This window comes from Agelaius tricolor, unplaced genomic scaffold (assembly GCF_023055355.1).
Source record: "Agelaius tricolor isolate 1412-34295 unplaced genomic scaffold, bAgeTri1.0.p SCAF_26, whole genome shotgun sequence".
In the NCBI taxonomy this organism is placed as follows: Eukaryota; Metazoa; Chordata; class Aves; order Passeriformes; family Icteridae; genus Agelaius; species Agelaius tricolor.
Window position 1 is genome coordinate 7,834,784 of NW_027269286.1, and position 26,200 is coordinate 7,860,983.

Here is a 26,200-nt window from a genome sequence, read left to right on the forward strand (position 1 = left end):
GTAAATGGTCGTGTTTTGGGTGAGGCTGTCTCTTGTCTTCAGCCTTCCGAGTGTTCTGCCGTATCTTCCTTCGGCATCTTACAGTACAATGGGTTTTCACTATGTTTTCATTTTACATTTTGTTTTTTTTTTTTTTCTTTCTGAAAGCAGCAAGTTTTGCAACTGTTTGGGGGATTTATTTGGCGCATCGTTACATGTTGAAAAATCACAGATAAAATTACAGAGGAGCTACTTGAGAAAAAAAGAGTTAGTAATAGAAGTTTTTTTCTGAAAAATTCTCAAATATATTTGCATCTCTCTTTTATCATCATGACTTTCATTTTCAGATCCTAGGGCTCTCTGCTTGCATCTGGTAGAACATGACCCTCCTTCTCCTTATCTCTTTTCTCCCCTTCTTTCTTTTGCATCAGACCCTATTGAGACATCCAACCCTAAAAACTTGAGGTTTTAAGTTTTTATTTTTAAGTCATCTCCCAAGCTGCACCTGCTTATCTTGGGAAGAAGGCTTTTTGTTTTCTAAAGGGTAAGTGGCCACTGCTACTTTCTCTTGATCAGGGCTTCACAGAGGAGCAGTTCCTCTTCAAAGGCAAAAGCTGCCATGTTCATTCTCTTTTGCTGCTGTACAAGGACTTTGCCAGGGCTACAGACACATCTGTGGTACAGTGGTGGAGCTAGGAAAAAGTGATTTGAAAGTCCTCCCAAGACTTACGAATGACAGCTTGGACAGATCTAGAAGGCAGAGAAGTGGATTAGAAGGTACAGAGAAATGGTGTTAGTTTTTGTATAGCTGAAGCATGTGTTTGTTTCAAAAAAAAAAAGAAAAAAAATCCCACCTTTCCCCCCCACACACACCCCCAAGGCAGGGATCTTTCAGTTTGAATTGTTTGTGATTGTTGAGAGAGCCATGGAAGTGGTGTGTCATCAGATGCCAGTTAGCTTGAACATTATTTCCAGATCTCTGCCTTTACAGAAGTGTTGGTTTCCTAATGTGCTCTTTTCTCATCCGTAGAATATTAGAATTGTCAAATCCATGGTCTTGGTCCTCAAATGAGAAGGAAAAAAGAGACATCCAGATTTGAAGAATGTTGTCGGCCCGGTATAGCCTGATGTTTAAGGATTGCTGAAAACTCATACTTTGGTTGTGTGTGTTACTTTTTAGACATTTGATGTGTGAAAAAAGCCAAATACATGAGATGTATTTCGGCACAGCCATATTCAAGGGAGGGAACTGTGGCAGGACTGTGCTCAGTGAGCTGACAGAAAAGAAAGAAAAATGGAGGCTTTTCCTCTGTGTCAGAGGAGAAGCTGTGATCTCCAAATCCACTTTCTCTTCTTGCAGGTGTTAGCAAAAATTTCTCAGCTTTTGCTTGCAGATTTTGTTGTTTTCACTGACAGTTTTCATAATTCACTGGAGTTTGTTGGGTGTGTGAGAAGGAGCAAGGACTTTCCCCTACCACAGTGATTCAGCTCAGGAGTGGCAGGAGGTGGAGTTCACCTTTCCAGCCTTGGTTACTGTCTGCACCATAAGCTCTGAAACTTTGCTACCATATGCCAGTGGTTTATGGTGCTTATAATTTTAATGCCACTGACATGTTTTAGAGATCATTTGCATTCTTAAATCTTGCTTTCTTAAATCTTACCTAAGTGTTTCTTCACTGATAAAGTAGTTGACAGAGACTATACATACTGGAATTTTAAGTCTTTTGCTTATCAAAAGTCTGCAGCAGCCGTGTGAAAGGCTCTGGACATTTTCACTTCTCTGACCTGACCTGGCTAATCTACGTAGGTAAAAACAATTTATTCTTCAATATAAGCCTGTCCTTTGGCAAAGCTTCCCACAGTCAGTGTGTCAGTGGTTGTGCTGAGAGGATCCCATTGGCTAGGGACCAAAGTTTATGCATTCTTGCCTTGGTGTGCTTTAGGCCTTACCTGTCAGCCATCTTCAGTGTTGAATCACAGGGCTGGAGCTCAGGTCATTTATTTGTCCTTAAAGAGATCACTCCCCTTGCGTCGTGTGTGAGTTTGTACTAGGTTCAAGCAGGCTTCAATGTGAAATTGATAGTAGTTTTGTTAGCCTGGAAAGAACCTCCAATTCCTAAATTTGCATGTAAAACTTATCTCTCTGTATTGGGGGAAAATATATTATGGTTAGGATAATTTGCTAGGAATAGGAATGCTAAGTGCATAGGTTGGAAACTGTGGGAAAGAGTTGCTTTGGGATGGATTGAATGTCACAGTCTTCATCTATAATTAGACATTTTAGTCTATTTCTAGAACACCCTATATTTAACTCATCATGAACATTTCTATGTGAATTTACCAAATACATTTTCTGTTTTGAGGGGAATGTACTGCACTTCTTGAATATTGCCATTGGCGTACTAACGGTTTCATCGCTTCGCTTGCAAGCTCCTTCCGCATTTCCCTCACCTTCTTGCGTGGTGGTGGTTTGACTTCTGAAGTGGGCTCAGTATAAATGTCACACCACACAGCTCTTGAGTTCCTGTGTTGGAAGAAAGAGGTGAGCTTGGGTGATTCAAATTTTTGTCCGCTCTTGAGACAAAGAAGCATTTTTACTTGTTGTGGCTGCATATACTGTTCTGTCATGCTGTATGTCCTTCTAGCATTACTAGTGTTTTTTGTGAGATCCTTTGACAGAGTGAATAAAGCTGACAGGTTAGAAGAAAACTACATTGCTCTTCTGAGCTTTGTATCAAGTCACTGCTGCTGTTCTCCAGTTTTCAGTTATCTCAGTGTTTATTAGGTTTTAAGTTGCAGCTAGGGAAAGAAGCAGCAAAATATGATTGTGAAACTGTAGTTACACTTTGTGATACCCAGTGCTGACCACTGTCAGAAAATTAATGTTTAACTTGCCCTTCCAACCAGACTCAATTTCAAGTTAAAAGCAAGTTGACAAGGATACTGTCAGTTTCCTCCTCTTTGTGCCTGCTACATGTGCTGCCCTACATAATTTTGGAGCTAACAAGAATAGTTTCCCAAGGATGTGATGATATGGTTTGTTTTTAGTGGAGGCTGTCTTTCCAACCAGAAGATGACCCTCTTAGGAAGAGCTTTCATGAAAACTGTGTCTTGAAGGCACCAGGGCTTCACATTGTCTGCTGATAACAGAATTTGCCTGGCATTGTCCTCAGAGTGGTGGTTACATTATCCACTCGCGTGCTCTTGATGCATTTTCTGTTTTGTGCTGTCACTCCCCCATCTCCAGAGCCTCTGTAAACTATTTACTCTCTGTAGCTATTCAAGCTTCGTCCTGATGCCTGTAAATTAGGCATGCAAATGAGAATATTAGCTATAAAGAAAATAATTGTGAAGATTATGGCCATGGAGGGCAAAGGGTCGCAAACTGCACACGTTGCAAGAATTCACTTCCCTGTCTCACGGTGCCTCTGAACCAGCTTGTGGAGATCTCTGTGAGACCAGCAAAGGGTTCCAGGTACTCTTGGTAGTGAGCTATTGAGAGACCATCCTGTTGGTTTGGGTTTTTTTAAAAAAGACCAACTAGTGTTTATTTCAAAAAGAGAAAAGAAGGAACTGTAGAGAGGAAGCGTCTATTTGGGGACCTTTTTTCTTTACAGAAAAAAAGATGGTTTAGTCATATGAATGAAAATGAAACTTTCTGTGTTGAAAAACAGTCTGAAGTTTGCTGAGGATGGCTTGCAGCGTTTTCAAATGTGTGGGTCCTTTTTGGTGAAAAAAGTGTATTTATTTTAGTATCAGTTCAAAGTAACAATGAAATAAGTTGCTTTTGAAGCAACTAAGTGAAACACAATTTTAATTTGTCTGAACAGGCTGTAATCTGAGCAACCTGATTTAGTTGAGGATGTCCCTGCTCACAGTAGGGGGGTGGACTAGATGACCTTTAAAGGTCCCTTCTAACAACAACTATTCTATGATTCTTACATAGAAACCATTAATTTAGATTATTTAAATATGGACTATGAAGGAAGTTCCAGAGAAAAAAAAGCAGAAAGAAAGTTACTTTTGACAGAATATTTTCCTATTTGGGTACTTCTGAAATACATATATCTGATTATGAATGCTTGATGTAATGCAACGTTCTACCATTTGTTTTTATAAAGACCTAATTGTCTTTTAGTATGGTCCTTCAAATCTTGTTTCAATGGTACTGGACTAGAAATAATTCTCAACAGTAAGAAATATTGAAAAACTTTTGCCAAACTACAAGATAAGATCTTGGACTTAATTGTTTTTTTTAATTATAACAGGGGCATTTGCAGAAAAGGTTTAATACTTTTGAAGCAATGTAGCTAGAAAGGTATATTTTGTGTATAGATTCTGGTGTCTTTAATGTCTAAAGTGTCTCTTATGGATGCCATGTGTTCAGGTGGCTTCAGAAGCATTTTGTTAATTTGTACTTTTACACTTCATAAACAGAAAAGCTGTGATGACATTTATTGATATATGATAATGTGAAATCTGTGCTTTTGAGGGGAGAGATGGTAGCAGTTATTACTTGCAGAGAGCTAGCTGGGTAAAATCCCATTGCCTTGAGAGAGGGAACTCAGGACTACTGATGCATGCATGCTGCACAGATGCAACATGTCAGTAAAAAAAGAAAATAGAAAAAAAATCAGTGTGAAATTTGGTTGGTTCATTTGTTGCTGCCTTAAGTGAGGATCTCTAGGTGGGGTGAAACCTCCGCTGTGCGGAGAAAGTAGTTTCTTTTTGACAGAGACTGCCTTCAGAGAACCTGTTACACTGTCTGTCGTGAGCAAGCCTGGTATTTATTAACTAGATGGGACAATAATGCTAATGCCTTGATGCTGGCTCTGGTATTTTCACATACCATGTGCTTACAGAGCTTAGGTGCACACTGGAGGTTCTTCAGCCTCACACCAGCTGCTTTTTCACTCCTAAGTGAAGGCAGCTTGTGTAACCTCCCTGCTGGCTTGGTGGCACATCCCATTAAAGCCATGCAGCAGCGGTTTGCATGGATGTGCCCTGGAGCACAGGAGGGAGGTTTGGGCTAAGCAAGTTTTACTCGGATAGTGAATGCTCCTGGAGGTGATGGGTTGTAAATCCTTAAACAGCTCATTTAGCATCTGCCCAGGCCCTTAGCTTGCCCTTAGGTAAGACTCAACAGTAAAGCTGTATTAGTTGAGGTAAAGTTGCAGTTTAAACTCTAGACCAACGTCTTTGTGAGCGTGCGAACCTGCACCAGTCTAATTTAATTTAAAATGTGCCTTTAGCAAAACAGTCAGAGGTGGGCATGGTCATTCCTGGATGTTTTCTTGGCAGGAGCACTCATCCAGCTGCTTGAGGACTGCCATCCTCATTTTTTCTCGCTGACAGCATAGATTGTTTTCTAGTGCTTTATTGCCTTCCCCTCCTATTCGCAGACCAAGCTGCTTGCGAGAGCAACCTTTTCCTTATCTGGTTCAGCCAAGATGAGCCAAGTTGGCAAGTCAGATGTCAATGCCACAGAAGTTGCTGGGCTGGTTGATTGAACCAGGTTAGGGATTGATTTCAGAGTGGTGGAGCTATGGAGTTTGTAAGAGCTGGGATTGAGCAACAAGGGAAAGGACGAAGTAGCACAGTTGTCCTTGGAAGTGGACCACATTTCTTGGCCAATGCTTCAGCAAAGCAATACTTAGGATGATTGACATAACTCTCTTCTACATGTCACATCAAAACTTGTTTTCCAATGAATTATCTGAACACCATAGCTGGATCCTTCTGATTGAGAAGAAGAATGTGTTAACTGATAAATTAAATATTGCCCAAAGTTATGTAAAGGAATAAGCCTTGATAATATAAAATGGGAGGAAAAGGTATGTGCTTGTTAATTTGGGATCACGTGCAAATAAAAGCTTTTGGTGAAGACAGAAGCTTGGGCTTTTTTGTTCTTTTTACTTCTGTGAGAAGAACGGGAAGGAAACGCAGGGATGAGAACTGCATTGCTGCAGTTTTGAAAGAATGTTAACTTCTTGCTTTGTTTAAAAATATTTTAGTTATTCCTGTCTGCTAAATCAGGTTATTGAAATGAAATGATGACCTTTGCTCTGAGCCTGAAACAATGCAGAAGAAAAGCAGGTGTTCGAGAAGATTAAACCTCTTACCTTGGCTATGAAGTGTTCTGGTAGGGCTGAGGTTCTGAGGGTGCCATATTCTTGCTGAGACTAAAAATGTAAGAATGAGGAAGAATTTTAGAAGTTGATTATGGTCAGTTGCCAAGAGCAATGCCATGATAAATTATTAACTCATTGCACTGTACTGCCTTGTAGTGCAAACAGAATAGCTGGTTATTGTGCTCTGCTCGGTAAGTCAACACTGTAAAAAATTCCTCAGTTGTCTGGAAAATATCTTCTTTGGGGTGTTTATTAAAGGGATATGGTAGAATTAAAAATCATGTTCCCCTCTGCTGAAGCTGGTTAAAACCAGTAGAAATCCACGGAGGCAGTTTCTTTCTTTCTGTCTGGGGAGCCTGGTCAGCGGTTGTCGGCCAGCTCAGTTTCGCTTTTGCTCCTCTCTTCTTACAGTGCTTTGGTGAGGTGTGGTCCCTCCTACCTTCCCGAAAAAACACACTGGAGCCAGGCAGTTGGGCTGTTAGGTGCAAAGATATAAGGCAAGTTGACTCACAGCTGTTCTGCTGGAAAAGCCACTGTGGAGACCACTCCTCCTGTTAGCTGTAAGTGAGTCAGATGAACAAATGCAGGAGCATGTGGGTACCTTCTTGATGCTGTGCAGCAGCAGTCTTGAGGAGTACATTTTCAATCTTTTAGAAATTAAGTCATCCTGATTTTTGTTTTGCTTCTATAAATGTAAATATTACAACATTTACCTTTTCATTTTTGCTTCAACTGTACAGAGCTTGGAAACTTAGATGATTTTAAAGTGTCTCAAATTAATTTATAAATGGATATTCCCCTCCCCCTCTTATATTAGCCCTATGCTCCTTACATTAAATTTCTAAGTGAATAATCTATAATTCATATAAAATATTTGAATTTGCATGTAAATATTACTTTTTGTGTTTGTTATGCTTGGAGTTAGTACCATAGTAATACATCATGAAAATAAATATGTATGAGAATTTTGAAATGTTTGCTGTGATAAAATTTGTTGTTCTGTGTTGGACACAGATGAACTTTCAGGGTTAAAAAGAATATCTAGCTTGAGAGCAAACCATTTCTGGACCAGTGTCAGCATCTGCCACCCCAGTTTTCTTAGGAAAACATTAAATCCTGCCAGTACATGTTGCAAGATATGACCAACGTGACTTACGAACTAAGAAGCAAATCTGCAAAATGCTGTTGGCTACATAGTATTGTTGGAATCTGAGATGGAAAATACTTTTTTTTTTTCAGTTCTCCTTTTGCCAATCCAGCAAAATTTAGTAAGGTTCAGTTCATGCTGCAAGGCTTTTTTGTTCAGAAAGGCTTTTGAGCAACCATTACTTTTTGTATCTTTCTTTTTTTTTTTTTAAATTTGTTGGCTGCTTGGGATTACTTGAGTACTTGTCAAGGGTGGGACGTATGTCTTAAGTGGATGTCAGAAATGCTGCTGAAGCAAACGTTCTCTTAGTGTCTGATGGGTCCTAGTTTAGAGCTTTCATTCGGATTTCCAAGGCATGAAGTGGTGAAGCATTCAGTGGCATGGAGTGATGTAGTATTGTCTTTTAAGGCAGGGGACACGTGTGGTTCTGTGGAATAACCAAAGTGGTCATAGAACTCATGTGGCAGCACATGAAAGCCAGGGACAAAATATGCTGTATCAGAGGAACCTGATTGAAGAATATGTTTCTAGCTAGAAATGAGGAGAATTTCGACCCTGTTCTTTTACAGGGAATTGCAAACTTCTGACTTTGAGGTGGCTGTTCTACTAAGAGAAGGCATTTTTATTCTGAACTGTTTTGGGATAGGGACAGAGACCATGTTAGGATGGAGCACCTTGGTTCTGTGAAGGGTAAAATGTGTCAGATACTCCTTGAAATCCAGGGAAGATGTGTACTGCTTTTAGGTTTATGCAGAAAATTCTCCTAGACCACAGCAATACATGATAATGTAAAATCAATTAAATATCTACTGGTTGATGTACTTCCCAACTTACATGACTGACATGTCTCCTGTTGCTTTAATTGGCAGCCCTGCTGATAACAGCACAAAATTGGTTTTCCTCCATTTTATACCACCAGTTGGTCATCGATGGAGAACAGATATGAGGCTATCTGAATAATTTCTCATCCTGCCTGAAAATGCAGTTTTTAGGCCGACTAAGGAAATTATGTTTTCTGACAGATGATATTATAGGGAAATCTAAGACTGAACAGAAGACAACTTACAGAGGAGCTGAGTATAGCCTATTGCTTCACATACGGATACTATAGAAGTTAAAGTTGTGCTGGAGTTTCTGCTTTTCTCTGAAGTTTTGCTTTGTCTAGCAGTTGGTTTTTGTGCTTACCACATGAGTACCAAATGCTTCTTCAGGGTTTCAATTTTGCAGGAGACTAATAGGTGTGTTACTCTAGGTATTAGTGTTGGAAAGCCCTGTAGATCATTAACCTGTCCTTATTTCTAGGGACCACCTAAGACAGGGTGGTCTTAGAAAAAGCTGGTACTGTATTTGGCAATGGGTTTTTTCCTGTCGGTTGTAGGTCACATCTGAAGATTTCAGAAAGAATCTTAAAAGATTTCTAGAATCTTAAAAGATCTGCTAAGTAAAGTAACTTGGTTTCTTGGTGGTGTACAAGCCTGGTTGAGGAAGACCAGACTTGAAGACCTCCACAGGTGGCCTGCTTGTTGTCCCGGGCCCTGCTAGATGAGAACGTTGCATCAGTGTTTTGTGCACTGCTTCGGTGGCCTTCTGGGGCCACATTTCAATACATTTGACCTGTTTGCTTCTTCTTCCATCCATCTGGCCGGCTTTCTGCACGTGGGCCTAATTGACTTTGTTTTTCTTTCTTCTGTTTCTTCAGAAGGTGTCTTGGAGTGTCTGCTCGTGGCGGGCGGCCGCGGCCTGCGCAGGGGACAGACCTGGCAGTGCGGGCAGGAAGCGCCGGCGGCTGGGCCCGGGTATCTCGGGCTGTGCTTCCTGTCGTTAAACCACGAGCAGGGGAGCAGATGCGCCAGAGATGGCAGCGCCGCCTGCCCCAGGCAGCCATTGTGCAACCAACTGTCTCCTCAGCGCCACGCTCTGCGCCCGTGCGCCCAGGGCCTTGCTGTCCCTGCCAGCCCCTTCTTCAGGCACCTGAGAGTAAGGATCAGGGTTTATGTGGTACAACAGAAAGCAGGACTTGAACTCCTCAAGTGTGAATAACCATGGCAGTTATCCTGGCACAGTGAGAGCTGAGGTCCAGCGTTTTGTTTTCCACAGCTCCCAGCGTGGGAGTTTTTAAATGCATCTGAGAAATGGGCAGGTTGGGCTTCAAGTTGTGCAATTTCATTAATGGCTTTCTGGGCAGGTAATTGCCACATTACCTGACCAGTTTTTATTGTAAAATCTGTGATCTTCTGAGTGTTTTTTTTCCCTTTTTAATTATTAATTTTTTCATCTCAATACACTTGTAGTTTTGAGACAGCTCTGGCTTTGAGCTAAACAGCTTTTTGGAAGTGCACAGAAAAAGCACATAAAACCTTCTATTATAAACGATACAGTTTTTTTAGTGTAAGTTGCATGATTTCTGAAGATACAGATGTTATTGCAACATAATTAATTTCCTGAAACTAGAACTCTAGTAGTATCTACCCCAGCACTAGATTTTAGAGAACTGAGTAGTCTGCACATCAAAATTATTTTAGAACTGAAACTGCGCATACATTTCAGCCTTTTTGTCTCGTTTGGTGACCTTTTCTTCCTCATCTGACAGCATTGGTGCTCCCAGAATATTGTTTTTTTCTCTTAAACTGTATGTTTGTTGACTAGCCAGCATTAAGTAGGGATGTCTTTACCATGTGATAAAATGATTCTGTACTATATGCTCTTTAAAATATAGGGTCTTAGCCTGAGGGTCACATTCCTCAGGGTGGGGAAGAGTAGAAAGGTTGTAGGGGTAGTGAGATTGGGGTAGGGTTGTGGATAAGGGGTTTGAGGATTTTTAGTTGCTGTTGGTTTAGGGTTTGTTCTCCTGCCTTGTGTTGGGCTATGGGGCGCTCTGCATGGCAGCCCACATGAGAGGTTCTGCATACACAGAGGAGCTGCACTCAGAGGCAGGCACCACTCTGAGCTCCTGGTCCCCCAGGTGTCTGCAGGGCCGGGAGCCAGCACCACAAGGGCAAAACTCGACATTTTGCCTCTATGAAAGGCACCAGCTCCCGCATTTCTAACAGAGCTGCACTGGAAACCTGTCACAGCGACAGGATGATTCTGCTGGCTTTCTCCCTTTCAGGTTTTGAGCACTGTTCTCAGTACTGTCATGTTTGAGAAAGGAAAGGTACAAACAGGGCACAACCCCTGAGGGGAAAATATAATAAAACCTCCACAAAGTGCTTGAAGTGTATGGCATCTTGAAAAAAGGCATAGATTTGGGGTTTTTACCCACCCCCACACAATTCTGATATTATTTCATTGTATCTATGGTCACAGTAAACCACTGAGACTTCACAGAAGCAGATGAAATGTTAGACAACAGAAATTAAAAAAAGAAAGGAGGGTAGAGGATAAATTAAATGATGGATTAGAAACTATGTAAAGCAGCCTGTCTCTGCATTACCTTGTTTATTGTACTACTTAATCTTCCCTCTACCACTCAGCTTTCCCTTGTGTTTTCTTCTTTTGCTTTTTTTGGGGGGCTTTTTTTGTTTGGTTGTGGTTTTTTTAGTTCTTTATTGGGGGATGTTTTGTATAGTTTTTTGTTTGTTTCATTGGGGTGTTTTGTTTTTGCCTTTTTTGTTTGGGTTTTGTTTGTTTTGTGGTGTATAATGGATTGTTATTTTTATTGGTTTTTTTCTTCTTTTTTTCTTCTTTTTTCCTTTTTTTTTCCCTCCTGACTCTGTATGGGTTGAATGTTGTACTGGGAGAGGAAAGAGTAGGTTAGAAGTGACACATAAAAAACATTCTGCCTCTGGTTCCTATGATAATTTGTGGGTTTTCATAACAGGGATGATGTCTTCTGAGGAGCTTCTTGCGTGATGAGGCTGTGGTGCTGCAAGAAAAGCTGGAATGTTTGTTTTCCCAGAGACCTAAATGAAAATTGTCAGAGGGCTGGAACAGCTATCCTACAAAGAAAGTCTAAGAGAGTTGTTCAGTGCAGAAAAGAGAAGACTCCAGGGAGATCTTCTTGCAGCCTTTCAGTGTATAGATGGGACTTTAGGGAGGATAGAGATGTTTTACCAAGTCCTGTAGTGCCAGGAAAAGGGACAATGTTTTTTGACTGAAAGAGCATAGATTTAGATTAGACATAAGGAAGACATTTTTGACAATGAGGGTGGAGAGGCACTGGTTACAGGGTGCTCAGAGAAGTTGTGGATGCCCTATCCCTGGAAGCTTATGTTGGATGGAGCAATGTGATCTACTGACAGATGTCCCTGCTTCTGGCATTGGGTTTGGACTTCAATGATCTTCAAAGGTCCTTTCCAATCCAAACCATTTTTTGGTTGTCTGCACTGGGGCCTGCATCAACTCCTGATAGTTCAGAGAAGTCAGTTGTGACCCAAGGAAGGACCTTTCATTTTCAGGAGATGGAACCTACATTTGCTCCCATTCATTATATGGAAAACTTAGAGCAAACTTAGTCCTTTCTTTTGGAAGTGTTAGAGGTTCTTAGAATGAAGGAAAGGTAGGACCAATCTTCTCCTTGTGGGTTAAAGTGGGGAAGAGCTGCTGCAGAAGAAGTATGTCTCCTCAATTTCCCTTCTGTGTATGACACTGTTAGGGTTTCTCTTTTGGGAAGTGTGAGTGGACTCGTGCAGTCACCTCATTCAGACAATGCCTGAGAGAGGGGGCCAAGTGCATGCTGAAGTATCTCTATTACTCACTCTGCAGAGCTGAGGGGAGGGAGAAAGAAGTCTCCAGGTTTGTGAGCCACTGGCTGTGGTGAGATTGTGCTGCTTCTTTTTTCAGAATGACACCAAGTTGGGCTCATAACTCAGCACAAGGTGATGGGATGATTTTGTGTTTTCCTTGGGTGATTTGGTTCCCTCCCAGTCTGCCTGCTGCCTTTCTTCCCCCCAGAGCTGGGGAATAGGCTGGCTCACAGAGCCCCGTGGTGGGGGCTGCAGCTGGATGGCACAAGCACATGCACAGCAGCCACCTCTGATGCCTTATTTAGCTCTGCAAAAGACATGGGAACTTAAATGGTGAAATGAGGAAGAAGTGGGGCTTGAATTTCTCTACACCTGGTTGGTGGGAGCTCTGAAAGTTTTCAGAGTACACTGATTCTGTAGGTGTTTTCATGCAACACTCATAAATTCTGTGTCAAGTTCATTTCATTAGCAGTGAATTTCTGTGTCTCCCAAGAGCAGGTGTGTGCTCATGTAAGAGTGACTTAGGCTTCAGTGTACACTTCCCCAGACATTACGAAATGAGAAATACTGGCCTGTCCAGACACTGCCTTCCCTGGAGGGACCTTTGCAGACCCTGTTCCTTTTCCATAACACTCTTAAGAAAAATCTTTTTGCTTTTTTATTTTAATCTTATTGGTCTTTAAGTTGTGCTTTGTCACTGTTTGAAACCCCATGGTGGGAACTGTTAGTCTAACAACAGATCAGAAGGTAATTTATATTCTCTTAATAGCCAAGTTCAATAGTTTGAAATTCCCCAGACTAATAGTCTCCCTTCTTAATCCCACCCCATGCAAATACTTTAGAACACGAATTTAGGCTACACTGATCTGTAAAAAGAAAAATGTACAAATGGCATGGGAATATTAGTTTCTGTCTTGTTCTGCATAGCTGCAAGTTAATGCATTTATTATTGTAATTATGCTAAACATCATGAAGAATATGCATTTTTAGAATTACCTGGAATGAATATATTGCATTTCAGAGTGCATTAAAATTGGGAGCTTAAAGGCCCAAAAAGCTAACTTTAATTATGTCTTGAGTGAATGTTCTCCACTACAACTGTGTAAGCAGTCTCTCACCTTGAGGAGGTTTTAAAGGCAGGATCTTAGATATTCTCTGCTTGGTTCTTTAACTAAGATTTTTTTTTTTTCTGCAGACATTTAAATTAATTGAGTCTGTAACATTTTATGGCCTGGGTGGATGTTCAGTCCAGCAGAAACATCTGTACTCTTCATACTGTTAATGCTGCTTCTCCAATTCAGTCAGCCTTCAGTACCTCATTGATTTTACCCAGCAGCAGCCTTTGAGGAAGGGCAATATTGAACAAATAGGTGAAGGGCATTGTTTTTAAAAAGGCATTTGGTTCTGGACCCTTACTGTGCAGGATTAAGAAGCAAAGACACCATCATACTTTTAAGTGCAAGGATTGGTGGGTGAGAAGCTGGACGTGACCCAACAACGTGTGCTTGCAGCCCCAAAAGCCAGTTGCATCCTGGGCTGCATCAAAAGCAGTGTGGCCAGCAGGGTGAGGGATATGATTCTGCCCCTCTGCTCTGCTTTCCTGGGAGCCCACACTTCTGTGATTCTGTGAAAACAGCACAGTTCAGTGAATTTCTGACTTGGAACCTGAAAGGTAATGATTACCTTTTGAAAAGCTGGCTGAAATGAGACAAACGTGCAAGAGTGAAATAAGAACAGTGTAGAAGCATTTGCCTCTCAAAATGTTATTCTTAAAGCACAAGAAGTGAGTAATGCTGAAGATGCTAGTAGGGAGAAAGAAGGAAAGATGATGACCAAGTCTGGAGATAAAAAGCTCAAACTTGCAGCTTCTCTGCAGGGATGAAGGAGTCATCTCTGGAAAGTTTAGAGACAAGTGAATTGTGTTGCTTTTTTCCACATATAGTGGGGGGATACTCAGTGTGTCTACACTGAGATTATTGGTATAACCTGCACATAGAACTCTTTGTGCTGTGTGCTCCACACCCATAAGTAGTTGGCTGTCTAGTAACAAGGTGGTTTGTGTACCAAACAAGTTACAGCAAGAGCCTAAGGTCTGGGTTTTGTTGGTTTAGTTTTTTTTTCTTTGTTTTGTTTTTCGAAGTCCCTCTGGCTATGTAATACTCACATTTTCTAACCAAGACCATGTCCCTCCCTCCTCTCAGTGCTGTGTGTGTGTAGGTACTTTCTTAAAGTTGTATCCAATCTCAAGTTCAGTTTTAAGCTAATGTTCTGAAAGTATTCCTTGAGTTCAGAGCAAATTGGTCAGCAGGTGACTTTGCTCCCTTTCCTGCATGGTGCAGATCTTACCTATTGTTTTTTACTTGAGCATATCTGGAGTATTTTGTTCCTTCTTATCTCTCTCTTTGGTGAGCTGTGACACTGGTACAAATTTCCCATGCAGAAAGCATGTCCCAGCTCAGAGCTGTGACTCATGCTGAGGGAAAATACAGAGTTACAGTCTTCCAACCCAAATTAGCCTTTACCTTTCTACCTGTGAATTGAAAAGCTTATGTCCCTCAGTCTATAATTTTCAATAAATTTCAGTTTTCTTTGTTAGGCTTTAGATGACATGTGAGTTGCAGCCACAGTGATCTGTAAATTATGATACACTGGAAATCAGAAGATTTTACCTCAGAAAGGTGCAACAAATGTCTTGTCTCTGGAGATTCTCTTAAAGATGTGGTTTGTTTTGGTCTTAGTTAAGAGATCAGGTCTATCCTGGCCTACATAAATGCTGTCTGAGCTACCGTAAAAAATCTGTTTAAACCAAAAATTAGGTTGAATGTTCTTGTGCTAAAAAAATCCAGACAATTATATTAGAAAAGACAAACAGTGAAAAAGACTACTCCAGACTTGTGAGACTTGGAGATTAGTGGGAGGGAGTTCAGAAATCTGAGGGCTTTGACTTCCCTGTGTGCAGCTGTTCCTTATCAGTCTGACTAATTGTAGGTATGGTTTGGTACTTTGCACCTCTTCTTAAATTACCTTTCATTGCCATTTCTACAGACTTTTGAATTAAGTAATTCTGCTTGTGAGATGTTAGCAGGTGCTGTCACCTTTTCTTGGGTTGGGCATTTTTTTGTTGCTTTTTGGGGTTTTTTGAATCTATACGAAAGCTCAGTGCAAATATCAGCTTTGTGATTTTGACAGTAGGAGATGTGCATTAATTTTTCTAAGAGATATGCTGATGGAAATTTGTCTCTCCTGTCCCAGCCTCATGAGTGAATCCCTGCCTGTGTTAGGAATAGTATTGAACTCTCCAAACTCTAAAAACCAAAAAAAAACCTCACAATACTACTTGCCTTAGTTCACTCATAAAACTATTTCAGAAAAAACTTCTGAAAATAAGTAATCTCAATTGTTGTGACCGAATGGGTGACAAAATGGACCTTTGGGGATGTTTAGAGAAAGGTGTATGTTGGGCCACTGTATATGTGCTCTGACTGGTCACAGATTGTAGAAAACAGGTGACTTCTTGCCTGGTGCAGAAGTTCTCACTGATTAATTCCTGTGGTATAACCATTGGAAATGAGTGACTGAGTACTTAATTTCTTATATTTATGGGTAAAGGTGAATGAGGATCTTTGTGGCAAATAGATTAAAAAGCTTCAGGCATGGTTTGCAAAAACGTGTTTTAACTGATAAGCTTTATAAATGAGACTGAAATATATATCTATATTTTACTTGCATGTCATTGTTAACCACAGTGCTAGCTTAAATATAAGTGTTCTTGTAAATGAGTAGAATCTCTCGAAGACCAAAATGCTTGTCTAGTGCTGAGTTCGAGCAGCTTACAGATAGATATTAGTTGCAGTGCTTTGTGGTATGGGCTGTACTGTTTCTCATTACAAACCCTCTTAGCCATTATTTTTTTTGCTTTGCCTTGACTTTGTCTGTGATTCTTATCTATTCTTCTTGTGTGTTTCATCTCTGCTCTCTTGAGCTAGCTTGCTTGTAAGAGTGTAATGGTCTATCACTGTATTCTCAGCTTTAACAAAAAGCACCACTGGTCCCAAGAAGGAGGATGCCTGAAGAACTCTGGATGAGTTGTAAGAATATACATATCCATTTGTTAAAACTCTATTTAAGTCCAAGATGCACAATGAGCATGTAGGAAAGCTAAGGTACCTCATACAAGAACACAAAATACTTTGTGTAGTCCTCTGAAGCACTACCACTGCAGATGGTGGCCGTGGGTTGGCCATGCATCTTGTGTAAAGAGGGAAATTGCTGCTCCTTTTGTTTCAGCATTGCAGGATTTGACTTGCCACTGTCTAAATTTTAGGGCTAGTCTGTGAGAATAGGGTAGCAGGACACCTTCCAGAAAGGGAAGTTGGGCTAAAAGCCATCAGGGAGATGGTGGAACAGCCAAGCCCAGGGCAGCACCGCATCCTGGCTGGGCAGAAGGAAGCCAGTGTTGCTGGGAGAGCCATGGGCTGGAAACACCTTCTCCTTGTGCCATTCCTTGTGCTGAGAACACACCTGCCTGCCTCCTGCTCTAGCAGCAGGGTCTGAGGGGAGGCAGGGAATCAGTGTAATTACATGATCTTGAACCCAGAATGGGGATTGGGGTTTCTCAGACCTGCTGAGATAAACCACAAGTGCTTCCAGGCCAGGGCTCTTGTTGGAGGTAGGGTCTGCAGGTGCAGGTTTGTTCTTGGGGGCATCTTGGAGCCTCTGTTCTTGGCGTAGCCTGCCTATGTTCCACAGTTCCTAAAATGAAATCTCACTCCATTGTGTAAGCTGTGAGGTAAGAAGGAAAAAGGACTCCTCTGCTGCAAATGTTTTGTAGGTGATACAGTCTAACTCAGAATAAATGTTTCTCCTGTTGGTAGAAAGGGTTAAGGGCAGCAGGTATAGGCAGACTTAGGTATGTGATATATTCGACTGTTTTGCAAGGTGCTATAAATGTTGGCTCCCTGTAATCTGATACCAGGGTAGGACAGGCTAACCTAATGGAGGAAAATAGACAGCAATGTAAAAGAACTGGAAATTCAAGTCTAGCTGACTAATACCAGCCTGCTCCAGAGGCTTTTGACTGTTCATTTTGCTGACAGCTGACAGCAAATGAGAGGCAAACATGGCCTAAACTGCTCTGTATCCTTACAGCTTTTTTAAAGACACTGCAAAGGTAAGACCCCTTATATTTCTCAAACTGGCAGTTGCCAAATGCAGCCTTGAACATAAATATCACTGACAAGAACAAAGTACTAAACTGAGGCTTGAAGTCCAGGTCTGTCTGTGAGTTTGGGAAAGGGGAGGCCTCAGCAGGTTCTGTGTGGATTAGTTTGTGCCCCTTTCTAGCTGGTGCACGTCCATTAAATTCAGATTTCTGAGACTGCTCAAGTACTCAAACATAGAAATGCAAATCATACAGCACTTCTATGGCTATGTCAGAGAGTAATTTTGAACTTATTAAAGTATTTTGTTTGTTGTGCTTGACAGTCCAGTTAGAAGAGTTTTTTTAAAAATTATTTGCAAAAAGAAATCCACAGAATGCTAAAAATCTGTGTTACAGAAGTTGTAATGGGGTTTTTACTGAGCTGGGTCCTGTAGCAACTTTTGCAGAATACTGAAAAAGTCCTGTGGGAATTTAACTCCCTGATCTAGAATTACTGATGCTTGGCTGGAAGAGGTTGCCTGGAGTAAGAAACTTTTAACTCGAACTTGATCTCTGCTGGCCTCTTTTTTTTTGCTTTCCTTTTCTTTATTTTCATATATATATATAGTGCTCATTTGTAGTGAAGCTAAAAAGAAGTTATTGTTTTTGGCCATCAGTTTTTCTTTGGTAAACTTAACTTTTACCTGCAGGTGATTTAAAAATAATGACTGTGTTACTAATTTATAGGCAAAATGGTTTTTAGAGAACGATTGACAGTTTTATGTCAGTATTGGGTACAGACCAGCAACTGGTAATTTGTGAAGTTTGGCACCCTTCCAAAGCAATTATATTTAGTTTCTCTGATCTTTCTTCCTCCCACTGCCACTACTTCATTTTCCTGTGTGTACGTGTTAATCAAAAGAGCAACATCTTGCAGGGTCAAACAGTTCTTCCCCCCTCCACCCCTCTTTTACAGGTTTCCTCATATCCTGTTTTAGCTGTCTTCAGCCCTTCAGCTCTTTCTGAAAGATGCAAGGGAACTTTCCCTTAGAAATCAGTGAAATCTGACTTATCTGCAGCTCTATTGTTACAGATGCTTGCAGGCTTGTAGTCTTAATGCTCCATAAAAGGTTCTATTAAATGCAAGAAACCACTTAAAGGTGCCTTTTAAAACATTTATTTTGTGTCACTGGAATAATGCATTTGGTTTGCAAAAATTTCTGAACCCAATTTGGGATTTCATCAATTTACTGTTTTCTTGGTATCTTTTTTTAAAACAGCATTTTGAGTTTTTGTGCAGTGTGAAAAATAGGAAGATATATTTGATACTAATGTTACTTATTTACTTATTAATGCTGGTAATTTGGTTATCTTATTACAAGACATAAAACCAGTCTGCAAATTTACTATTGGATAAAATGGCATATACTAATTGTTATAGGAGAGGAAGTAATGAGAGACCTTTTGTTTTCCTTTCTCTCTATAATTAGTATCACTTACCACTTGATGAGCTGGACTAAGTGGACATTTGCAGTGTCATATCCAACTTGTAGTCAATTTATTCTGGTGTTGCAATGTTTAATATATTACTATTTTTCTGATGGAGAATATGTAAATCCAAAAGTGTGCAGTTAACAGGAATAAATAACAGCAAAATCCTGCATTTAGAGACACGTGATTGCAATCTGCATTACTGAAGGTTTGTCGTGTGTTAAGACAGCTCTTTTCCATTGTTTAAAAAGAAATCCCTATGTAATGGGGCTGGTTGGGTCTGATTACATTGAGCTGTTTTTAAAACATTTTACAATTTTCCTAAGCTTTTCGCTTCTGTTATGTCTGTAGCAAGGAGTTTGAGCAAGTACATCTAGACCAATGCATTTTTAGTTGCTTTTCTTTCATTCTTTCAAAACTAATTGCCTTGTTGACTTAATTGAATGCCTCCCTGGGAAATATAATCACCTGATTTTCTCCTTTCTCTACCAATAGTGATGAATTAGCTACAAAAGGCAGAATCAAGGGGCAGACCAAGTTAGTGACTGCCAAGACTAACTGTGACTCTGCGTTTACTGGACATTAGTGTGTTTGTGTACCATTTTGCAGTAGCAAGAGGAGAAGCAGGTCTTTGCCATGAATGTTATGTTTTCAGCTGCTCCTTGGATCCATATTACATTACTGCAAAAGGCCATGCTTTCAAAAACATTCCCTGTAACAAAACCTGATGGTTTTGTTGGGATAAGAGACCTTTAGATAGTCCTACAGAGAATTCTTAGAAAGATGGGCAGTCATGCTGTCGTTGCCAGGGAGCTCAGTGTGGTGGTGTGCTTGTGGCCAGCATTTTTCAGGTGGTGAAGGGCTGGCTTACACCCCCTCTCCTTTTTGACAATGCCTATGCACAGATGTTAGCTTTCCAAGACCAAGATGTTCATACTGAGGTGTTGATGCTTCTCCATTCCCTGGCTGGTAGGCAGACTCTGGAATTCTTTCAGGCTGGCAAACTGTGTGCTGTCCCCATGCACTGTTGGGGGGACACTGTCCTTTTAGGTCTCCTTTTTGGGGGTGGGGCAGTTCATCTTGTTTGGCTTTCAGTGAGCGAGGAGAAGATCAAACTGTATATTTTCCCAGTGGCACTGGGGTGTTGATGAGCAGCAGTGGGTGAAGGTGACTGAACTGGAAGCAGAGAAGGAGGACTTTTGTGTATCCCCTTGTTGTATAGAGATGTGGTTTTTTTTTTAATCCTTGGTAGGCAAAACAGCTGCACCAGAAGTTAAAAGTCAAGTCAGTAGAAGGGCAGACATTTCATACGTATCCTTTGGTGCATGTGTGCTGCATGTGCACATGGATGTAAAGTGTGTTCATGCAACTGCAGCTGCTGTGTGTGCCTGGATCCGTGTGTCCTGCAGGGAGGGAGAGTAGGGGCTGTGCAGTGAATAAGTGATTTATCTGTGACCTGAGGCTTCAGTAACCCAAATTCAATCTGAAAAGTTTCAAAGCTGTATGAGTAGCCAGGTGATGGCTAACCACTTCTAAAAATTTACCCTGCTCTTCTCTTTTTGGAGTCTAATGTGCTGAAAGTTGGGCAGCTGCAAAGTGATGTTTGAATCCACTAAACAGTTTTGATTGAAATGGACAGAGAGCTGGGGGCTGGCAGGCAAGGAGGAAAAGAGGTCCAATCTCTCACATGATTTGGGGAGGAGAGGCAGAATGGAGTTGTCCCATTGTGGGGGATAGGTCATATCCCATCTCCTTAACCTCTTCTTATACTATGCAGTCAGTCTATGAAGATGCAAAATTCAGTTCTTTTCATGTTGGAGGAATGGGGAAGTGTATTTGGACTTTCTATTCCCCCTGGAGGGTCCTTGGTCCCCTGCTTTAGGTCAGCTAACTTTTCCTGTTAAGATGGTTCTACTTTGCTAGAGCAAATATTGCAGACAGGTGGCTAAAACCCGGCCTTTCCTTGCCTGATCAAACTGGGGAGGCTTGCTCTTAACAGATGCTCAAGTACGTTTTTTTTTGGAGCTCAGGAGCTTCAGTAGAAAAGCCTGTCTCACCTCAGTATCTTTTGGGTCGCTCTTTAGGCCTGGCCTGTTGGTGGTAGGCTGATCTTTTGTTGTTGCAGCATAAATCAATTACTTAGAGTGCTTTACATCTACACACCTACACTGATTTGAGGCTGCCTCAACACATTGAGCGTGCTGGTAGGAGAGGATACAGAGGAAAAAAAGCCTCAACTATACTTCTGATTTTTTTCAGCTTTCCCAGCAGGGCTCTGCCAGGTTGCGAGGTTTGTGTACAACAGCTGTGTTACATAAATGTACTGAATAAAAGAGACTTAAAAAAATCTGAGGGAGCATGGGAGATTGGAAGAAAAGAGTTTTCAGGGGTGGGGGAGTCTGTAAACAGTGGTGGAGCCATTACTGTTAGTAGTCTGGAAAGGAATCTGGCCTCAAATTAAAATATTCGGGCTAAAAGAGATAGTTACAAAAAAAGAGATGAAAATGTGAATTTATTTTTTTTTTGTGATGGCAAAGAGCTTGTTGCTTGCATTTGTTGTTTTTTTTTTTTTTTTCTCTTTGGAGTAAACATCTGTTTTTGTGTCAAGAGGGTTCCTTTAATTTCTTTTATATTGACTGGATTTTGTGTCAACTTTGGGGGTTTATACTTGTTTATATTTAACAGATAAACCCTTTACTCTCTGTCCTTCTTGCTGTATATGCACTGAGAGCCTGTGGTTTCCAGACAGGCTGCAAAACAAGGACTTATTGATACTGATGATTTCTTTGTCCTTAATGAAAGCTCAGCAAAGGTCACTCTGTTGGCTTTTATTATGTCAGCTGCCCTTTGCACAGTTTGCTCTAGGCAGCATGGATGCTCTCAGAAGACTTGAGTCTGTTCTTTATGTTGCTTCTTTCCTTCCTCAGTTCTACCCTCTTAACCGTGTTGTTTTTCTATCTCCTTTAATTTGTGTGAGCAGTAGAAAGACTGACATTTCAGAAACTTTTTGTGGCAAGTGACATATATTAATTTGTTCTTCTTGTCATTTCATCATTGCAGATGCCCTGAGTCTAAGCACATGTTTCAAATCCCTTGTCCTGTGCAAATTTGTGATATTACTGGATAGTAAAAATTAGTCCATGAAGAACTATGAAGAACTGTTAGTCCATGAAGAACTATTAGTCCATGACACAGAATACTAAACTGTTAACATTTATGCTTGGTGTGAACTAAATATAAAGATCATTGTTGATCTGGGATTTCTTATTAAGAGAACTGCAATATTATTCAGCTTTGCCCTCCTTTTTAAGAAAACCTGACTCTACGATGATACTTGTTGACTCTTCAGAAGGTGAACTGACTCTGGGTTGAACTATCCTTAACCTCTGCTGGTAGAATGGAGTTAGAAATTTGAGTGAAATGGTGTGGTTACCATCCATGTGTTTGACCTCACCTGAGATGATTCTCAGTCCTTCTGTTCAGATTTCTTTAATCCTCCCTTTCCTCTCATTTCGTCCCCTCTTTTCTCTGTATCCAAGATGGCGTAGAGGAGGGAGGGGTTCAGCTTTACATTTCTGTTAAGTCACAACTTTGACGTTTCTAGGCTAATGCTAATGCTACAGACTGTCTTAGGAAATCGATGGGAAAGTCCAGTCTCAAGTGATTTGTCCCTGTGTTGAATGAGTGGAACTGTTTCATCAGTAACTCAGAATTCAGATCTGCACTTGAATCTTAAAGCACTAAGCTGGTTCTTGATTTAAATGTATGAATGATCTTATTAATTTCATGAGAAAGGCAGTGCAGGATGATTACAGTAATCTTTAGTAACCCTAAATGGGACTGGATCCAGTAGCTTCCTGGAGGCATCTTTCAGCTTGTCTGGGATGCTCTCAGTAGCAAGACTTGAGTCTTCTAAGCTCATAGCTGACCTTTAGCAAATTTTTGGGTTTCTGCCTGGTACTTTGATGCCTGCTACACCTGCTCCAGTGTGGTGCCATTGTCTTATTTTGGCGTTCTGCATTACAGTGCTTGAATGATAAGGTAGTGGCTCATATTATCAGGATTTGAAGGAGAATTTATGGATTCCAGCATGGATCCGAGTTGCAATATTGCAGCTTCACCATTGGGACCAAAAGTGTTGGTTCTGGAGGTATTTCTTAGAAGCTTTGTTGAACTGGCTCAGTTAGTCCTCAGCGGGCTAGGACTGACTGGAAGGTATAAACGGTAAAGAGTGGTGGGGGAAAAGCTGTGATGTCTAGCTGATGTTTAGGACAGAATCCTACAGTGCATCTTCTGGGATACCAGAGTAGCATGTACTAAAGCTTAGATTGACTGAATGTGCTTTTTGACAGACTGATTGAGGAGCTTGTTCCTAGATGTTGAAATCAGTGGGTGAGGGAGCTTCCATGTGTATTGAAATAATTTGAGTTCTGTTTCAAGGATTAACCAAAATCAAGATGTTTGTTATATTGTTGTGTTTTAATGCTGCTTTTTATAATATATTTGTACAACAATTAGTAAAAATGAAAGCAAAACCTTACTTCCTCCTGAAGTAAGTAAGTAGTAGTTCTGAAAATTTCATGTAAATTTTATGATAATATATATTGGGTTCCCTTTCTCCTAGGATTATTTGTATGTAGCCAAGCTTACTGTGCATGTGAATAGAATTTACACTTTTTTATGCTGTTTGCAAATAACTTATTTTCTACTTGCAGATGTATGTAAAATCGGGCAGGGGATAAATGGCATTACATAGCAAAAACAATAGTCGTGTTTGTGTTAGCCTATAGACAGCAGGACCCTGTGATAGTTGGAATAATGAAAGCACAGTTTACAAAAATAGATGTGAAGGAAAATATAGCTGGTTTAGAATTCTGCTGGGTTCTGTGAAAAGCTGCTCTTGTTTTCTATATGGCAGAGAAAGTAGTATGGATTAAAGGAAAGCACTTTTGCATTATTCTGCTGTGCTGTTGTTGCCCAATAGATCATTTGCTATTACTATACACTGAACAGAAGTAATGAAAAATATCCTGCAAACAGTAATAGTTTGAGTCCCTAACTTTTATAAGGTTAGATGTAAAAGCTCACTAAAGCTTGTTCACTCACTTGTCTTTGGATTTGGTACTAATGTTGTGGTAGATGTTTCTTTTGTAAAAAGAATGTATCATTTGTCTTTATTTATAGAGCCCTTGGTGGTTTTGGGGTCAGGGTGTAGGGGAGAAGGAACAGTCTCACATCACTGCATCACCACAGTGCAGAACTCATAAAGCAGCTTTTGACTGACCATTCCTACAATGGCATCAGATGATTACTTTCATGTTAGCATAGTGTCACTGGTTTAAGCATTCTTTGTGTTGATCAAATGTAATATGCTGCTGCAGTCTCTTAAATGATATTAAGTCAGGATAATTAGTTTTGTATTGAGAGTTTTGTTGTTTCTTTTTTAAAATAAAAAGTAAGGAAATATTTCTTTATGGCTTTTAGTAAGTTTACTGCCACAGCTTTTATATCTTATGCATTTAGTGTACGTTTTGGTATTGTAGTATCTACTGTAAAATATTAATATTTTACAGAATAATGGATAACCTGGCACTAATGGAAGAAAATGTCAGCTCCCAGTGCATGTGGGGAGCTTTTAAAAATTTTAGGGTAGCTTGACCTCCAGTTTTCCTTATATTTAAGACCTTACTGGGTAACCTGTGTCTCCAACCTGTCCTGTATCCCAATTTTACATTGACTGTATTAATTGTTATTGACCTTAGAAAGTTACTGGGTCTTAAGAACTTGTAGCCTTTGTTCATACTTGTGGCTTCAGTCAGTGTAGTGGCTGTGATTATAAGCCCTTGCAGTATTCTGACTCTGAACAATTGGTTTAACCTCCATTTAAACAGAAGTTTAAATTTGGACAGCTGAGGAGGTTCTTGTATTTCCCTGTTTGCCTTGTGATCCTTTACAGTGAAGTTGCTCTTCAGTGATTAGAGGGTGTGACTTAAAATATTGTTTCATCTTGTTGGACAGTTACAATTTATTCCTAAACAGGAACCAAAATAGAAGTTGTACTTCTATTACTTAATGTAAAGTTTAGTCAATATAAATTTCCATAACTATCTTCTCTTCTGAAAAAGTTGGTGTATCCCTGTTGGCATAGATTGACCCACTTGAATCAGTGTCTGTAGGCAATATTAAACTATATATTATATAGTTATATACTTCATTTTCAGACTGATATACAGGATATATATATTATATAGTTATATACTTCATTTTCAGTCTGGTATACAGGATGATAGGAGTCTAGGATGGGCCATGCTGTGCTTACTCCCACTATGCTGGCAATGTGTGTCTACTCCCTAATGGCATCTTCCAAAAGGCAAGGCCAAATAATTAGATTTTGGGAAGTCACCCAGGATTATATGGTTGCATGTAATGCTTTCAGTGCCACAACTCTGCCAAAGTATGGAGAAAGCCTTGTTAACTATTCAAGTCAACCACTAAAGTGGCAAGTGCTGAGGTTGAAATGGTTCCTACAGCACTTCCTTCTCTGTTCATGCATGCAACTCTCATTAAAGTAAATATTCTGTTGTTAAGGTTGTGGCTACTCTTACAAACCTTTTAACAGCTAATTAGAGCACACTTTGGAAGTTGGGGAGGTTCTCCTTTTTGCATAATCTTGAGCTTCCTGATTTCTTAGAAGGGTAGGATCTAGTGACTTAAATGCCTAAATGCTCTGCCATCACTACTTAGGAATTTGGGAATACCACAACCTATATAGGAAATGCAGCTGTTACATTTCCTAGAGTGAGGGAGTACAAGTCTCTGACATGTTCCTCCCTAATTAAATTGCTTGGCAGTGGGGAGAAGAAGATGATCTTCATTTTTTTGAGTTTGACCCTACTGCAAAAATAAGGCAAAGTTAAACCTCCTGTACAAAGGCAGATGCTAATCATCACCAAAGGCACTGACATTGATTCTCCTGTGGGTCTCACTCTGGATGGGTGCATCTTACACCTCTGCCCCTTATTCTTTTGTCACAGCAGCTCTTAATCCAAGGCAGTTTAAAGAATTTTGCTCAAAACACTAGGAACCGCACATTTTTCTTCTTTTAAAATATATTGATTTAAATTCCTAGGCACCAACACACTCCTTAGGTTCCTAATTTTAGACACCTGCTCCCATTATTATTTGAAATGGTAGATTTTTAAGTTAATGTCTGGGTCACCTGAGTTGTATACAAAGAGTTCTTCTTGTGCTTGCCTCTTTCCCCAGAGGTGGTGCAGCAGCCTCTTGGTCAGCTCACCCTAACTGAGTTTACCTTTGGCACAGATGAGTAAGTAACAGCATGGGAGCTGTGGGCAGGCATCCTTTCACCAAAGCTGTTTATGTTCAGTAGTTGGGGATTTTTTTTCTTTGTACTGTGCAGTTTTTTTGACAGTTCTAATTTGCCGTGATGTGGCCAGTGCTGTTTCCTTCCGGCTGCTTGAGAGCCTCTGGTAGAGATAAGGATACATTCAAAGTACATTTTTAATATGAAGCTGAAGATCTGCTTCATGTAGGAACGTGGGCACTCTCTGGATTGTACAAAGAATTTATTGATTGGTTTCATCATTTTTACATGGGGATTCAAGAT

At 40.4% G+C, this 26,200-nt stretch overlaps 1 protein-coding gene across 7 annotated transcripts in view; it reads left to right on the top strand.

Annotated features, from left to right (window-relative positions):
* The window catches only part of ELF1 (E74 like ETS transcription factor 1), an 87,403-nt gene that overhangs the window by 22,874 nt on the left and 38,329 nt on the right, over window positions 1–26,200 (top strand). Inside the window, exon 1 of one of the 7 annotated variants that reach the window (XM_071448279.1) lies at window positions 9,081–9,234. The exons of the other annotated variants lie outside the window; for them this stretch is intronic. The gene's annotated coding sequence lies outside the window, so the exon portion shown is untranslated. Of the gene's footprint in view, window positions 1–9,080; window positions 9,235–26,200 lie in introns of those variants that run through there. 7 annotated transcript variants of the gene reach the window in all.